This window comes from Triticum dicoccoides, chromosome 6B (genome assembly GCF_002162155.2).
Source record: "Triticum dicoccoides isolate Atlit2015 ecotype Zavitan chromosome 6B, WEW_v2.0, whole genome shotgun sequence".
Classification (NCBI taxonomy): Eukaryota; Viridiplantae; Streptophyta; class Magnoliopsida; order Poales; family Poaceae; genus Triticum; species Triticum dicoccoides.
The window spans coordinates 417,543,244-417,555,971 of record NC_041391.1 but is presented as its reverse complement, the minus strand read 5'-3'; positions in this window follow the sequence as shown (position 1 = coordinate 417,555,971).

Below are 12,728 nucleotides of genomic sequence, written 5' to 3'. Positions count from 1 at the left end.
GGTCACGCGTCGCCATTCCGTTCCTCGCCGCCACTAGTCGAGGAGGACGCGTCGGTGTTCCGCTCCTCGCCGCTATGCAACGCGTCACTGTTTCGTTCCTCGCCGCCACTATTCGAGGAGGACGCGTCGGTGTTCTGCTCCTTGCCGCGACGCGACGCGTCACCGTTCCGTTCCTCGCCGCCACTAGTCGAGGAGGACGCGTTGGCGTTCCGCTCCTCACCGCGACGCGTCGAGGTGGACGCGTCGGCGTTCCCAATCTCGCCAGCACGCGCATCGGAGGACGTGTCGACTCCCCGCTACGAGGAGAACGCCGCGCCGCCAGCTGAGCCCCCCAGCCTTGAGGAGCTTTGGAAAGAAATGGATGTCGCCTTGTGGGAGGCTTTGCCTCCAGCAGAGCGCGCCAAAATAGAGGCGGAGAAGAAGGCCGAGGAAGAGAAGCGCATCGCGGAACAAGCTGCCTGGGAGGCCTATGTCGCGTCCGAGAGAGTCAGGCAATTGGCTCTTTGTTAACGTATAGTTAATTAACGACAGAATTGCACAACTTTTTTTTTGAGTAGTAATTCGGAGGAGCAGGCTATAAACTGGGTTGTGCGGTCTCTGTGGCCCGTCTAACAACATGACCAGCCTTGCAGGTTTTTCTTTGGGAAAATAGGTAGCCCAGTATTTCTTTTTTGAAGAATATCCAAGCTAGGCCTATTTGTTTTCTTCGACTTACTGGGCTGCAAATCTTTCAAGACGAGGAGGGTTGCATTCTGGCCTGGCCAAAGAGTATGGCCAGTGTCTGTTAAAAGTAATATCAAAGGGGTTGAAAATTCCAAAAAAATTATAGCAAATGGGATATTAGTTTCTTTTTTTGTTTTGTTCTTCACTGATATTTTGTAGTATTTCATTGGATTTAGCATGACATAGTACTAATTTATTTTTAAATTGGTTTTAGTATGGCTACTAATTTTTGGATTAAGAATATTTTGTTCCCAAGCCAAAATTTGTGAATTTTCAAAATTTCGCACATATTTAGTTAATTTTTTAACCCTGGTACTGACCAGAAAATGGGCAGCAATTCTAAAAATGGAAAACGGGCTGCAATAATTTCCATATGAATTAGAAAATGACTAAAAATTATAAAAATAATAGCAAATGGTCTATACACGACATAGATTTCGAGGCTGGCTTGTTTATGCAAGGCTTTGTCAGTCAACACACAATTCTAGCAGCAGTGACTGTTGGATGTCCATCCAACGGCCGACGTGCTTCTTCAATCTCTGATCTTCATGCTCCAGCCGCCTAAACTAGTGCCGGCGGGACTGCCTGCTCCCTCCTCTTGTGGCCCGCTGTGATGCCGCGCAGGCTTCCCCGGCCCACGCTACTCCCTCCGTTGGCCTGGCCGCACGCAATCAACTGCCTCCTTATTACGCAAAAATAATGATTCCTCCCATTGACATATGGGGCGCATTGGTTGGGAGGCTGACCTGTGGGCCTACTAAGTTGACGCGTAGGCAAGGCTTGTCAACTTAGTCAACAAACGATTGTAGCAGCAGTAACCGTCGGATTTGAATTGAACGGTCCTGCTGCTTCTTCAAGTGCTGCTCTTCTTGCACCAGCCGCCCAAACCAGCGCCGGCAAGACCGCCTGCTCCTGCCTCCAGTGGCCGGCTGTGCTGCCGTTGAGGCCTCACCGCTCCCTACTACTCCCACTGCTAGCCAGGCCCTGCGGCGACGGCAGCCTCACACCATAGCCGAACCAGTGAACCCTCCTACTCCTCTATGCGTGGGCATCCACTACCGCGTCTTCCCCGGCTCCACGTCACCCCTTCCTTCCTAGGCCTCGCCGTCGTCCACCACCCTGGTGCTCTCGGCACGGCGTGGTCAACGTGGTCAAGGAACGACTTCCATCGGAAGAGTACTGTACATGGAGAGGCTGACAGCTGGGTCCACGGCAGCCGCAAGGAAGTGCCTCCTTATTACATGCAAAATAATTATTCCTCCACCTGACAGCAGGGACCCACCGGACGAGCCACCAATATTTTGCGAAAAAAACGTTTCCCCCTGACTGCAGGGACCCACCGGACGGGCCACCGTATTTCGCGAAAAAAACATTCCCCCCGCTGTCAGCTCGGACCCACCGGAAGTGCCTCCTTATTATGCACAAAAAATGAATACTCCCCCGGCTAGCTAGGACCCACCTTGGTGGGAGGCTGACTTGTGGGCCTACTAAGTTGACGGGGATGGAGGGCTTTGTCAACTTAGTCAATATGAACGATTCTAGCTCCAGTGACCGTACGATGTCCATCCAACGGCCGTAGTGCTTCTTAAACCTCTGGTCTTCGTGCTCCAGCCGCCCAAAGCATCGCCGGTTGTGCCACATGCTCCTGCCTCCCGTGGCTGGCTGTGATGCCGCGGAGGCCTCACCACCCCCTACTACTCCCACCACTGGCTAGGCCATCCCTCTACTCACCCACACCCCCTGTTATTCTGCGGTGACGACAGCCTCGCACCGCAGCCGAACCAGTGAACCCTTGTACTCCTCTTCGCGTGGGCATCCACTGCTGCGTCTTCCCCAGCTCCGCGCCGTCCCCTTCCTAGGCCTCGTCCTCGTCCACCGCCGTGGTTCTCTCGGCGCGGCGTGGTCAATGTGGTCAACAACCGACTTCCATCGGAAAAGTACTATACATGGAGAGGCTAACAGCTGGGTCTACGGCAGCCCCAAGGAAGGGCCTCCTTATTACATGCAAAATAATTATTCCTCCACCTTACAGCGGGGACCCACCGGATGGGCCACCGTATTTCGCGAAAAAAATGATTCGCCCCCTGACTGCTGAGACCCACCAGCTACATCTTTGCACGCAAGGAAGTGCGTCCGAAAAAACGATTCGCCCCCCTGACTGCTGGGACCCACTAGCTACATCTTAGCACGCAAGGAAGTGCCTGACAGTCGGGACCCACCTGGTCGAAACGTATGTTGCGTTGTCATTCTGGTCGCGAATGTGTACGTACATACTGGTGGATGTAGAGGCGCGCACGTGTCATAGTATAGGCGCGTACGTGTCGTAGTAGAGGCGCGCATGTAGCATGTACACGTACGTACAACGGCCAGGGTGCAAGAAAGAAAACACGGCCATGTATGTACATATGGGCGGGGTCTCGAGAACGCCTACTCACGCATACGTACGGCCAGGGCTCGTGTACATGGCTGGGTCGGAATGGAGAAATAGCATCGTCATCGTGTTCATGGGGAGGCAACGGAATGAGTCGTGTTCATGGGGAGGCAACGGAATGCGTTGTGTTCATCGGGAGGCAATGGAACGCGTGGGAGCCAACCGGCTTGGACGGAGCAGGCGATGGAAACGAGGCCTGGCGTACCGCAGAACAGAGGAAACGGCCTTGTGTTCGACCGGCCATGTTCGAAACGGGATCCTGTTCATCGGGACGGGTCTGGCATACCGCAAAACGGAGGAAACGGACCTCCTACGGTCGAAACGGGGGTCTTGTTGATCGGGAGGGGTGTGGCGTACCGCAAAACGGATAAAACGGACTTGTGTTGGAGTTCTACGGTCGAAACTGGGGTCCTGTTCATTGGGAGGGGTGTGGTGTACGCAAAACAGGACTCCACGAGATACTATTCATCTCCACCGTGGACCTCCTCCAGCCTCCACGGGCTACCGTCGACCTCCTCCAGCCTCCACGGGCTCCTGTTCATCCAGCCTCCACCGCACGCTACTCCATCGGCTACTATTCAAACACCCCTCCACGGGCACCCCTCCACCGTGTACTGTTCATCCAGCCCTCCATGGGGTCGTCCTGTTCATCCAGCCCTCCACACCACGGGGTCCTGTTCATCCAACCCCAATCAGCTTGATCGATCGGGGTCCTGTTCATCCAGAGGCAATGCCACTGCATACTGTTCATCCACCCCCACCCCCGCAAGGCTCACTGTTCATCCAGAGAGGCAGCATCGATCGGCTTTAGTTAGCAGCAGTAGCAAAGGAATCGCTCGATCGGGTCCAGTTAACAGCCATCGATCGATCGCTCGGTTTCAGTAATGTGTAGCCTGCAGTGCAATCGCTCGGGTTCAGTTAGAGCCCAACGCCTCGCTCGGGTCCAGTTAGAGCCAACGCCTCGCACACACGCGTGTACGTGTACGAGAGAAACATGCATCGCTCGGCCCCCGACCACCCATCGTAACCGGTAACTCCCCGTAATTTTCCTCGCCCTCGCTTCTACCACCGTTTTTTCCGTCATGGACGACCCAAAGAATGTCATGCAGCTGCGTCTCCGGCCCGCCCAGGACGAAAAGCCCATTTTCTGTCATCATTTTTTTTCATAGAAGTAGGAGCCCACCACATCTATGATGATACCAGGTTTTGTCACAATGATCGTCATAGAAGTGTCATATGTATGACAGAAAAAAGTTTCGTTCGGCCCAAAATGTCATGGATGTGTCTTTTTTTGTAGTGTTGAGAAGTACAAGATTAATATATCTTACATGAAGATTTTCTATGCTATGGAAAGGGCTCTTGATAAGATTAATGGTCCATGGAATGAGAGTTTTCAGTTGCTTTACAACTTCAAAGCTGAAGTGGAGAAGGCTAGTCCAGGGAGTGTTGTAGAGATTGACAAGCATACAGTTAAGTACAAAATAAAAGGGAAGGCACTGGAGAAGGAGTGCTTCAGGAGGGCTTTTGTTTGTTTCAAGGCTTGCTGGCAGGGGTTTCTGAATGGATGTAGGCCCTATTTGGCTGTCGATGCAACTGCTTTGAATGGAAGATGGAGAGGCCAGATAGCAGCAGCTTCTGCAATTGATGGACACAACTGGCTATTCCCAGTTGCATTTGGTGTGTTGGAGGTAGTGTCCGAGGAGAGTTGGGTCTGGTTTCTGCAGCAGTTGCGCAACATTATAGGTACACCCTCAGGTTTAGTTATACACATAGATGCTTGCAAGGGTTTAGAAACTACAGTAGAAATTGTATTCCCTGGAGTGGAACATAGGGAATGTATGCAACACCTAGCGCAGAATTTTCAAAAGAAATTCAAAGGCAAAGTTTATGATGAGAACCTATGGCCGGCATCATACACATGCACCTTGAGGAAGCATGAGCACCATTTGAGAGTGTTGTATGCTCACAATCCTTTGGTGAAGGAGTACATGGATGAACATCATGGAAAGTTGTGGTCAAGAAGCAAATTCAACGAAATCTGCAAAGTAGACTATGCGACCAATAACCTCGCTGAGTGTTTCAATGCAAAGTTCAAGTAAGTGAAAGGGCTTTTGGTGTGGCAAGCATTTGATAAGATCAGGCATGATCATGATAAAGATGGCTCTTCGTAAAAGAATGGCAAAAACACAATATGTTGGCAATCTTATGCTCCCATCTCTGATTAAGGTATTGCATGGCAAGGCAAGAGGACTAAGGGTGAAATGCATTCGACCGTCAACATACGAGGCTGAGGTGAGATACATAGACAGTAAAAACAGGGAATGGAGATATCCAGTTAACCTTGCAACTAATGAATGCAGTTGTAGGCAATGGCAGATCCGCGGGAAGCCGTGCATACATGCCCTACATCTCATGACTGTTATTGGGGGTGAAGATGGTGAAGTTGATCAGTATTGCTCTGAATATTACTTCGTTGCCAAATTTAGGGTTGCTTATGCTGAAAATGTGGCTGCACTCTTGGGAAAAGACCAATGGACCATAGTAGACCCAGGGTTCAAACTCTATTCTTCTGTACTGACTAGACCACCAGGAAGACCAAGGAAAAACAGGATAAGAGCTGGTGAAGAAGGTCGTGTAAAAAAACAACGTAAGTGCAAAAGATGTGGTATCCTAGGGCATATTGCTAGGCGTTGTACAATCCAGTTGATGCATCATTTGGAGAATAGGAACAATGGGCAGCAGCAAATGCAGAGGAGAATGCAGCAAGTTTACAGGAGAATGCAGCAGTAGAGGAGAATGCAGCAAGTTCAGAGGAGAGTGCAGCAGCAGAGGAGAATGCAGCAGTAGAGGAGAATGAAGCAACTGAAGTAGCAGCAAGGTACGTGTGCAACATTTCCCTGTTTTTGCATTTGTTCTCCTTTTTATCGATGACTAAGCTCAATTTGACCCAAGTCTAGGTTAATTAGAGCCACAGGACAAAAAAGACCAAGAGAGGAAGAAACTTCATCGGTTGAACCATCATCTGATTTAGAATTTGAAACCATGGCTTATGAAGTTTTTGAAGCTATAAGAGAGGAGGAGGTTATTTTGTCTGAAGTTCCTTTAAGGATGAGTGAACCCACAGATGACCATCAACTAGTCATCACTTGCTAGGTCAGTCAAAGCTCAACAAAACCGCCACCACCAGAAGTGAAGATCAGAAGCAACAAGACAAAGGTTTCAAAAAGCACAAAATATCCCAGCCAGGGAAACCAGAAGCAAGACGGTTAACCCATCCCGGAACACAAGGAGCAAGGAAAAGATTTGAATTTGAACTTGAATGGAAGTCATAAACTTTGAACTTTAAGGATTTGTAATAAGGGTGAAACCTTTTAAGGTGTAATAATTCTATTTGTAATTTGATGTGAAATTTGAGGTAGAATTTGAATTTTAGGCAAACTTTGAATTTGAACCAACACTTGAAGTCCATTCCCCTGTGGTGTGAGTTGCAAAGTTTGTTGAACTATTATAAATGTTAGGCGATCAATCCAATCTCTTTTGCATGGTAAAACTTGTAGTCATGAGAATGTGCTCCAAATGAGCTCCCAAGCTAGGGTAAACAACCCCATTTGTAATCAAGTTTTTTTCGGACCTACTCCAAATGAGCCAAATATTTTTTATTAACACCTATTCAATCTATATAGTGTAGATTCGAAGAATCACTATTTATTGAATTAATCTTTCTATTTTTTTCATTTTTTGAAACAAATATACTTTAATAGAAAACCATGAAAAAAACATGTTTAAAATATGAAAATGGAAAACTAAATTCAGATCCTTCTTATTCACTTTGAAATCAAGCTTTGGTGATTTTTTTGATTTTTTTTAATTTTCAAAAACCGAAGGGAACCCTACCTCCTCTCCTTGATCTCTATGAAATGTTGTACGTGATAGCTCATATGTGTGAAGGTCTTTTCATGAAAATGTCCATAGACAAAGTTTATGATTTTTAGTGGGTAACATATCACACAAGACAACATTGTGCGCATGTTTTATATTTGTTTATTATTTTAAATTAATGGTGCTCATTCGACCTCGGTCATGCTAGCTAAGTTTTTCTTGTAAATGTCCGTATACCAAGTTTAGTATTTTTCCTCGTTAGTGTGTCTTATAAAACGACGAACGATGAAGGTTTCATATTTTTTTGTTTTTTTTAAATTAGTTATGCTCAGTCAATGCCTTGGAAACCCCGTTGACTAGCTCAAAACCCATCTAAACCCCACGGGGTTTCGCCTCACCCTAGCTCCAAACGTCAGCCGTCCGATCATACCCTAGCGCCAAGTGACAACCCTCGGATGTGGTCTTCTAGAAGGAATTCCGAGGGCAAGCTGCGTGCAGACTCCACGCCGTAGGATCACATGGACGGCTCCGCATCGTTCGATCGTGGCGCGATCAGCGAGAGGTGATCCGCGAGACTTGTTGGTTGTGCCTCCCCTTTCTTCTGGTGCTTATTCTACAGCGACGAGAGGACCCACTCATCCTCTTCTTCTTCTTCTCCAGCGACTAGAGGAGCCACTCCTTTGCTTCTTCTTCTCCGGCGAGTTCAGGCGATATGTCGAGCTCCACTTCAGCCTCCCACCCCTCGTGGACCTATTATGGTCCTCTTGCCATGGAGCAATGTCCTGACTGCCCATGCAGCGTGCCACTAATACGGTTGACTTAGAAGGAGGTCAATAATGGCAACTATGGGCGCGAGTTTGTGAAATGCGAGAGTAAGCCGGAGGGGCAGGTTAGATCTCATGATTTTTCTCTGATTTCTTTTTCTATTTTCTTTTAATTTTTTTGATCTGGGATTTAGGGTTCATGTTTTCGTTTCAGATCATGAAGAAATGCACACATTTTGAATGGCTGGATGACTACAATAAGCGGATTCAATTCAATGGGGCCCCAACCCGGGAGCTCAATCTGCCATCAGCACCAACAAATTTGGTCTCTAAAAGTGCTTCTCTGACAGTTGGGGATGCAGATTTGAAGGGGGAATTAAAGAAGGTGAACAAGAACTTGAAGCAGATGATCCAATTAAGCAAGCAGGCGAATCTGATAGCTTTAGGATTTTATCCCTTTTATTTTTGTGTAGTTGCTCTAGGATTTGCTGACTTGCTGGTCATCACTTGTTAGAGATGTTATTAGTGTGGTGTCATGTGCTCTAGGATTTGGTTAAATTTGTGGACCATGTGCTCTATGCTCTGTGTTGCCTTAAATTGTGGATCATGTGCTCTATGATCTGTGTTGCTTAATTTGTGCATCATGTGCTCTATGCTCCGTGTTGCTTAATTTGTGGATCATTTCAGTTTCGTCAATTTTGTACACTTTCAGTTTCTTCAGTTTCGTCAGACAACACAAACCGCAGAAAAAACATAGTTCTAGGGCCCAAACTGTGTTGGGCCGTATCATTGCGTTGAGTGTCGAAGACCCACAAAGATAAAAGAGACCTAGAAAATAGTGCATGCGCTGGCACTATTTTTTCCTTCATTATTGCCATGGTAAATCCCCTTTTATTGTTGGACTTGCCCATGTCAAATTTATTTGTACATATCGTGGAATTTTCCTTATGTATATAGCCTACGGCACAACACTTTGATTTTTTGACATGCGGGTATTATAAACATGTTTTTGTTGCAATAAAAATACAAATATTGTATACATGATTTTTTGTTTTTGTTTTTGTTATTAAGAACATGTCATACTTAATTATGTAGATCATGATATGCATCTGAAACCAAGTCTAAAATAAAGTCCGGTGGCACCATTAGCCACCATATCCATCTAGAGAGCATGTCTAGGGCTCGACTATAGCACTAATATCCATCTACCGATATCGCACGTAGCAAGCATACATCCATAACATAGAAAGTAGCAACCATAGCATACTTCTTACATAAAACAGAGGGTGCCCTAAACCATAGCATAGGGCACAAACTATTCCAAAATTAGCTTGTTTTTGTTCATACAATATACGGAATAGGGCCACCTACAATTCAAAAAAAAAATTAGTTTTTCTTCTTCTCTTTTGAACATCAACATGGCTCATTTTTCTAGATTTAGTTTCCTTTTTGACACTTCAACTAGTCCATTATCCGCGCGTGTGAAAACTTGACCCTACTCTAAATGGGCCATTTAAACTTGACCTACACAAGTACACACCATGAATATAACAAGACGAATGGGCTACCCTCCAACCATTTTTACAAGGCTAACCCTAAAACGTGCTTGTTTTCATTGAGCGATACCCTTTCATTGATTTATTTAGCATAAGGGCTCGCGTATGGCACCATATCAATCTAGCGATATCTCACATCAAATAAGATAGAAATAGCAAGCAAAACACAGATAACCAAGGACATATCAAATAAGGGTAGCAAGCATAACATAGTTCTTAAGGGATAACACGACAGAGATAACAAGTTCACGGTACAACCAACGACATAATTAAGATAGAAATGTATAAATTATAAAAAGACCTAAGACCCTAGGGCATGACAAGCTCACGAGACCGGGACTTCACCACCATCTTCACTGCTCCTCCTCTTCATGCCGTCCTCGCCGATGTAGTAGGGGGGTTGTGCATACCGTCGCGGGTGGGGAATATGCAGTCGAAGTTTGTGAAGATGTTGTGGGTTATGAATGCGATGAATTCGCATCCACACCAAAACACCTTGCCAAGGAGGTAGAACACATCAAATCTGTTGGTGAAGGTGACGGTGAGCCCTATCGGCGGAGTCCTGGAGTTTGGACGCACTTCCTCCAGTCGAAACATCACCGGCAAGCCTGCCGGGAGGTGGGCGAAGCCCGCACCGAGGAACAACTGGGCAAACCCCTTTGCACCCCTCCAGCGTGAGAACGCCCACACGCGGAGCATCCTCTACACGACGACTTCGGCCAGATACCGTCTCTCCGGCACGGTTGGTGGGAGCTGGAAGGTGGGGCCGTTGTACTGCATCCTCGCCTCGCTTTGAGAGTGCTCTGGTTTTTGGTGAAGAAGAGAAGGGGGCGGCGCAAATGGATGTGTGGACAATAGGTAGAGGGGTGGTGGTTTAAATAGGGAAAGGGGAAAGGAAGGGGAGTGGTACCAGCCGCGCTTACGTTCAAGCGAGCCGCGTCGATCGATCGATATGCCACTTTAATTGCCAACAGGTTTTAATTGCCAAGTTGAATAGATGTGGGTGGATCAAAAAGTGTGAAACAATGATCTACATCGAGGAGACACGCATGGGAGATGAGATGAACCAGCGGCACCGACTCCCGTGAAAAAGAGGTCGGTCAGAGCATCGTGGCGGCGGGCAGCGGCACATGCAGGTAGGCTAGCTACGTGCATGCATAGCAGGCTAGCTAGACATGTCGTGCATGCATAACAGGCTTCTGGCGTTGCGGCCTACGCACGGCCCAACGGGCGAACAACGGCACCGTCCGACGCGACCCCGCTCATCAGGTCCAACGGGTGTGACGCCCTCAATTCAATCATTCACTAATCATACACGCAAATGTGTATGATCAAGATCAAGGACTCACGGGAAGATATCACAACATGACTCTAGACACAAATTAAAATAATACAAGCTTTATATTACAAGCCAGAGGGCTCAAATACATAAGCTCGAAAACACAAGAGTCAGTGGAAGCAACAATATCTGAGTACAGACATGAGTTAGACAAGTTTGCCTTAAGAAGGCTAGCACAAAAGCAACAACGATCGAAAAGGCAAGGCCTTCTGCCTGGGAGCCTCCTAACTACTCCTGGTCGTTGGCGGCCTCCACGTAGTAGTAGGCATCCTCAGTGTAGTAGCAGTCATCGTCGAATGTGGCGTCTGGATCCTGGGCTCCACCATCTGGTTGCATCAACCGGAAAGAAGAAGAAAGGGGGAAAAGGGGGAGCAAAGCAACCATGAGTACTCATCCAAAGTACTCGCAAGCAAGGATCTGCACTACATATGCATCGTATCAATGAAATGGGTTGTATCTGTGGACTGGACTGCAGAATGCCAGAAGAGAAGGGGAAAGCCTAGCCTATCAAAGACTAGCATCTTCAAGCAGCTCCAAGCATCTTACAGCATTCAGAAGAGATAAGAGTAGCATAAAGAAAAGTAGTAGTAGTGTTATCAACCTCGGCCAGAGATCCTTTCTCGACTCCCTGCGAGAAAGCAATCCCACAGCCATACTATCCATTTCTCACCACAATCCAATTCTCATCACAAGTATCTAGTTCTAGTTGTATCGATCGGGATACAACTCCAAGTGTCTGTTACCGTAGGCAGGCTATCGATAGATGTTTTCTTCCCTACAGGGGTGCACCAACTTACCCACCACGCTCGATTAACTCCGGCTGGACACACTTTCCTGGGTCATGCTCGGCCTCGGCCAAACAATAGGCCGCAAGCCTACCTAGGCTTAATAGAGAGGCCAGCACGCCAAAATAAACCTATGCCCCCAGGGGTCATGGGCGATCGCCCCGGGAACTCCTGCACGTAGCATGGGCGGCCGGTGAGCATACCTAGCTACCTCCTTAAAAAAGGTAGGAGCTTACCAGTCCAACCCGGTGCACTTCGCTCAGTCGCTGACGTCTAATAAGCTTCGGCTGATGCATACGACGCAGAACGCCCATACAGTGCCCACGTGATGATTAGTGCTATCAGGCCAGAGGCCCCTCGGATCAAATATCCAAATCGTAGTGGATTAGGAATGCGCGGTAACAAGTAGAGACTCATGAAAGATGTGACCCCGTTGCCTCGTTTCGAGGACTTGCGGCAAGGGCTAGGAATGCCCGGCCACGCCTCGTAATTATCTCGCGGGCACCCTCCAGGTCAACCCGTCTCCACATCACTCGTGGGTACCCCTCAGAGTCGACCCGCCTGTCCAAGTAACAGTTGTAAAGTCCAAGTATCCGTGTGTCCAAACATCAAGGGGAAAACCCGTGGAATCACCCCCGGTGAATTCCACTCGATGTAATCATCAAGGCGAACGTAAGAGGATCCACCCTCAAGGTTTAGACTTGAGGGGTTGCACGACAGAGTCGTATCAGAAGTGGTTAAGGAGGAAATCACCCTTGATGACCACGACCGAATAGCTACACTACAAAGATCTCATCAGGAGTGATGTAAGAGGTTCCGCCCTCGACACTCGATAGTAACTCTGCAGAGTCGAGCAACAAATGGGGCGTGATGTGATTTGAGGTGTCGGGCTCTGGTCGTCGATCACGTTGATCAAGTCGTCGATGATGAAGCAGGGGCAACAAGGACAAGGTGGGGGTCACTGATGGATCACTAACCAACATGTACTAAGCAGTTTAGGATAAGCAGGTAGGTAACAATAAGCAGGTTACAAAAGCAGGCTATGCATCAGAATAGGAGCAAACAATAACAGTAGCAAAATCTAATGCAAGCATGAGAGAATGAAATGGGCGATATCGGGATGATCAAAGGGGGGGGGCTTTCCTGGTTGCTCTCGCAAGGAGGGGTCATTGTTGACGTAGTCGATCACAGGGGCAGCATCAGTCTCGGTAAAGTGAAGGGGGAACTCAACCGGGAATGTATTCCCGGTTC